Source organism: Aplidium turbinatum, chromosome 4, assembly GCF_918807975.1.
Source record: "Aplidium turbinatum chromosome 4, kaAplTurb1.1, whole genome shotgun sequence".
Classification (NCBI taxonomy): Eukaryota; Metazoa; Chordata; class Ascidiacea; order Aplousobranchia; family Polyclinidae; genus Aplidium; species Aplidium turbinatum.
Genome location: NC_137475.1, coordinates 45904493 through 45910492, shown reverse-complemented (window position 1 = coordinate 45910492; position 6000 = coordinate 45904493).

Here is a 6000-nt window from a genome sequence, read left to right as displayed (position 1 = left end):
TTCTGTCACATATGACTCCGGTTATTTTCGTCCAAGCTCCACGTCTTGACATTTCCTCGTCATCTCTCTGTCACTTATTCCGTTCTCATGGACTTTCAAACCAAGATACTTGAACTGTTTCATTCGTTTCTCTTTGTAATTGTTTTTCGTCTCATTTTCTTCATTTTCTTCTGTTGATATCTAGGGTTTGAAATATTCATTTTTTTGCCTGCTTATTGTCAAACCTCTATCTTCCATTGCTGCTCTTCAAGTCTCCAGCTTATGTTCTGCGTCCACTCTTGTCTTTGCAAACAAAACTACATCATCTGCACACAGCATATTCCACGATGCTTCTCTCTGGATGTTTCCTATGGAGCAATCCCTAATAACAAAAAAGAGGAATGGGTCAAGTGCAGATTCATGATGCAGCCAACCGTTACCTAAAAATCTTGAAAGTTTCCTACCCCATACTTGCGTCCTACCCCACACTTGCGTCCTGCTTCCTACCCCATACTTGCGTCCTGCTTCCTTTGTATGTATTTTTTGATTTTTTGACGCAAAATGCCACAAGTGCCATTAAATACAAAGAATGTAAAGAAAAATGTTTGAAATTGTCTTTGTAAAATCAGCCACTTTTGACTCTTTGCAGGCTAAGAAATGGGTTTCATTTAAAAGAATTGACCTATAGATTAATTTTTCACTCCAGTGAATTGTAACAAATCAAACAAACAACGTAGCAGTTGCAGCACAGCACACCATCCAGGCTATATAACTTCTTCTATAAAAATATGATCAACTATTCAAAACATTGATAACACTGCATGGCTCTAACAACCCAGTTAACTGTGTCTTAGAAAGCACTATTTGCAGCAGGTTTCCGATTTTAAGTTTTTTAAGACATCTTAAATAGGTATTTGCTGTCAAACCTGCAAGTACCGCAGAAGAAAATTCTACTTCTAAAAAATCACAGCATAAATGTGACAGAAACTGCATAAAAGCAATGCTAGATAGTGGGCTAACAAAGATAGCTTGCTCTCCTTCGCTCTGATTGGCTGAGCGTTGCTAGCTAGGCGATGGATCGGTCTGTGTAGGCCTACTATAGATATTAACGACCTGTTTTAGCCTGATGCTGCGAGTTTTCTGTGATAATACCGAATTACACTACCTTTCGGAACACAGTTCCCTGGTCATGTGCTATGACTCTTTTACCTTTCCAGACATGCTGGATCAATATGCCTGGCCTAAGCAGTTTTTGAAGTCAAGGTTCAGTTGGTCAAGCAAAAGTAGTAGGATACACGCTTAGCCAAAGCAGCAGTAGGCTACCAGTTTTCAAGTTAAAACAATAAAAACCGTTCAGTGATACAGAAATCAGCAGGCACAACAGCATCAGATTTTACGTCTTGAAACAGTTTAACAAAACCTACAGTACCTTAATACAAAAATGATTTGTTCTTGATGAAAAACAACTGATGCAGCATTTATTAAGCAATGGTGGAAAACGGGCTACTTAGAACTACGCATTTCATTCAAAAATTTCTTCATTTTCATAAACAACATTGGCCCCTTTAAAAGTGAAAAAAAAAACTATTGTTTTTGATTTACAATGTTATGCTGGGGGAAAGTTGTCCGACTTTCCCACCTCTTGGAGCCCCGTTGTATACGTTCAAATACAATCTGTAAAATTTGTTAATGTAAGTTGTTGATGTCATCAAGAAACTGCTTCTACAGGTATTGCCGGAGAACGTTAATGGTGGCGCCTTGTTGAGTGTAAGAAGCTGCATTTATTGGATAGGAGGATCAACACAGCTAGAGAAGCCCTTCAAAAATTCGTATGTGATCGATATGTCCAGCCATGATCCAACCTGGTTTGAGACAAACAATCTCAGGCGCAGAGATCGTTTACTGCATACGGCGGTTTTGCATTCAAGTAGAGAATTTTTCATTTGAACATATTTTTGTGCAAAAATAAAAAATGAAAATCTAAATTCATTAACAATAGCCTACCGTTGAAAAGTATATGAAAAAGCTGGACAAGGCGATCGGTGCTACTCAAACTGTGATACGCGTGCCAGTACGCAAACACTCAACTGCCGGTACGCGATTCGTTTGAAATTAATTTATTGAGTATTATTTTGTGTTGATAATGTGTTTTTCATTATGCTCAGGTTGTTCTTTCGCGGCAAAATTTTCATTTTTTTATGCTGTTTAAAACGATTTAGGCTATAGGCTTAAGTTCTCAAAAGGCATAACGTGATGGTATAAAAATGTACATAAATAAGATCAGACTTATCCTCTTTAATTTGAAATGTGTGACCGGTATTCCGAATGACAATAAAACATATACCGGCACGCTGTATTATGAAGTTTGAGCAGCACTCCACTAGAAACTGAACTAAAACAAGTAGACAATATCACACTAAATTGAAAAATCAATTTTGGTAAATTTATAAGATGATTTAATGAAAACTTTATAGTAAGTTTTGTTTACAAATAAAAAAAATGTGACGTTACAGAAAAGCAAAATAGGGTGATAGGTTCCATCATTTTCTTTGGGGTAGACCATTGTTGATGCAGAACATTTGTTAGACTATGACCTGACAAATGTTACCGTATTTACTTGATTGCAAGCCGCGCTTGATTGTAAGCCTCCCTTGATTGTAAGCCGCATGTGATAGTGTTACAAATTTAATGTAAGCTGCCCTTGAATGTAATCCGCAAATACTGTTATATGATCTTATAATTTTGCAATATAATTTTGAAAACCGCAAGGTTGGCAACCCTGACCATAAATAAAACTGACAACTCCTTTTTTTCTTTCGAATACACGTCATAAATGAATGTGACAATTTAAAATGCACGTCACAACTTCACAATTGTCGGCATCAGACAAGGCAGTACGGCAAAACATCTATGGCAAAGTCGACAAGGAAAAAGGCAAAAAGAAAAAAAGAAAAAATGTAAGCCGCCTTCGATTGTAAGCCGCCCATGAATTTAAGCCGCAAACATGATGGAAAAAAAAACTTTATAAGCCGCGGCTTACAATCAAATAAATACTGTATTTAACTGTAGTTTTTAGTTCTATTTCTAATGACACGTCTCAGTTAAAGCTTGTGCAGTAGCCGCTGGTGACAGCCTTTTCATGTTTTTCTGAGGTACTTTTTTGCTTGTAATAGGTTAATATTGTAATAGGGATTGTAATATGTTAAGATTGTAACAGGTTAAGATTGTAATAGGTTAAGATTGTAATATGTTAAGATTGTAATAGGTTAAGATTGTAATAGGTTAAGATTGTAATAGGTTAAGATTGTAATAGGTTAAGATTGTACCATTTTATGTCAGTTCATAACTTTTGCATGTTAATTAAAAATTAATTTGTTGTATTTTCTGAATTTATTTGCAAGTACAACAAAATGTAACAACAACGTTACAATTAAACTACAATCAATTATAAAGTAGCTCTCTTTTAGATGCTATTTTCGTTGTTGGGGGTTACATGGGAAAATCCAGGCAATCCACTGGCATCGCTGGAGAAGTGCGCTCTCTGTCGGGTCATAACTGGAAAGCATGTTACAAAGTAGATGCGCGAGAACAGTTTGTGTCCCTAGTCCCGTGCGAAGGTAGGCAAACAATAAAAGTCGACTTTCTTATAATCTATGGTCGGGAGAGCAAACATACTTTTAAGCGTTTTTCATTTGTAAACTACATTGCACTTACAACTCGCAATTTGGCTTGAGATACCAAATATACAGTAGCTAAGTAGTTAAATTGTATCTTTGTTTCACTGTAATGATCTATAGCACTACTGTTCTATCGATTCAGAATACTTGATCATGATTGATCGAAAGAATAATTTCGATCAGTCGTCTCCATTGATCTTGAAAAGATTCGCCATTGCTCACAACAAAGTGGACATACCTCCACTTCCACAATATGAAATCCATTATAGACATGCTGCTGTTGCGATTGGTTATGATGTTTACATTATTGGTAAGTGCATGTAGAAGATATTGTTGGTTTGCAGGCTATAGTAGGTTATATTAAACAGGATAAGCCTACCATACTCAGCTGGCATTGACGATTTTTTTTTAATTTGCAGAAGCTAATTTACTCATTTGCATAGATTTTGCATAGAAAACAAGCAATATGATGTAACACTCAGCAATATGATGTAACACTCTTGACGTTGCATAAAATATTTTACGTAGACGACGTAGTTAGCTTACTTAACCCAATAAACCACGCGCATTGAGAGGGTACGTTCAGTCGAGCATTCGAAATAATTTGACATTTTTCGATCAAGAAAAGCCTAATGCTACTTCATGGCCTGATTAAGGTTTAAGGTGGGCTATGTGTTTCATCATCATTATCATCACGTGCCATCTCCGATCCGAAGGTTGGCTGTCATTTTCTTCCACATGTCACGTTCTTCCGCTGCTCTTTTTGCTTCTCCGATGCTTGACAAATCAACCCACTGTTTTATATCATCTCCCCAAGTTCGTCTCCTTCTTCCCCTGCACCTCTTTCCTTTCACCATACCTTTAATAACTAATTGATGTAGCTGTCCTGCTGATCCTCTCAAACTATGTCCCGCGTTGCATCTTTTGTTTTGCAAAGTCATTTGCCCATCTATCTTGCACTCCAATTCTTTTTATAATTGCTTCGCTTGTAATGTGTTTTATATGATACTTTTAGTATCCTTCTGTAGCAGCAGAGTTGAAAAGCATTAATTTTTTTGTGATTGTGTCTTACTTGTATATTTTAAATTTGCAAACTAAGTGTTTGCAAGCTATAAATTCTCTCAGTCTTTGATTACGTCACTGTACTTACGGATTAAGTTAAAACAGGGTCGTCGAAAAGATAACTTGGGCTATCAATGAGATACCTACCCTACCTACCCTAGACCAGTGCTACTCAAACTTTATAATTAAGCGTACCGACAAAGGTATTATTGTCATTCGGCGTACCGGTCAGACATTTCAAACGAAAAACCTGTAACATTAACAAGTCCAACTTTGGTTTTACACGTCTACAATTAATGATGCACCGGAGGAAGCAGTTTGGCCGCAGGCAGGATATTCCGGCTAGAGAATGTGAACTCCGACGGGAGGTCGGAGCTTCCAGCCTTTGCTAATATGGGCTTCATATAATCCATGATTTAACCAGGCAGCTGATAGTCCTCCCCCTGCAAACGCTACTGGATGTAGATATGTATTTATCACAGATGAATAAATCTGTTTGTGAACTGTATAGATGGTTTATTTAATATGTAGGAAGTTGATGGTTCAATTGTCGGACAACGGGCTGGGATATTTTTAAGTAAGTGTGTGACATACAAATAGTAGCCTACTATCGGTAAAAAAATATTTAGTTACTTCAAACAATAAATATTATCAACACCACAAAAAGTGCTCAATGCCAAGCAGAGCGAATTACTTGAAGTTTTATAAGGTAATATACGCATTTCATATAATTGCCTTAAAAAATACTTATTCACCTGAAAAAACTATTAATATAAAACTCACATAATCCTTTACATTCCTTCATGAACAACCTTTTGTAAGTACATTATGACATCATCATGACGTAAATCCAGTGACGAAATATTATTTCTTATGTACCGGTGGTTAGTCTTACATTTCGGAAACAAAAATAATTATAAATCTCGGAAAAAAATCATGAATGAAAGATGTAAAAATATTCCGCTGGTCAACAACAAAATCTTACAAGCCAAACTGACAATCATCTCCAAGTAATTCTGGTGCGCTGAGCTCGAATCTGAAATCACAAATTTGGCTATCACGTCAGGATTTCATAATAAATCAGTTTTTGTTCTTCAAACAAATAAAAAAACATTTTACAGAGTTCATTGCATTTATGACGAAACAATTAATTTGGCATGATGATGCAAGAGTTGTAATTGTTCGAGATAATGCATTGGATGTTTTGATTTTGTGACATCATATGTTCAATCGCTATCTTTGCTTGAAGCAGATTGTGTGTCAACAGGGTTTATCTGTTTCC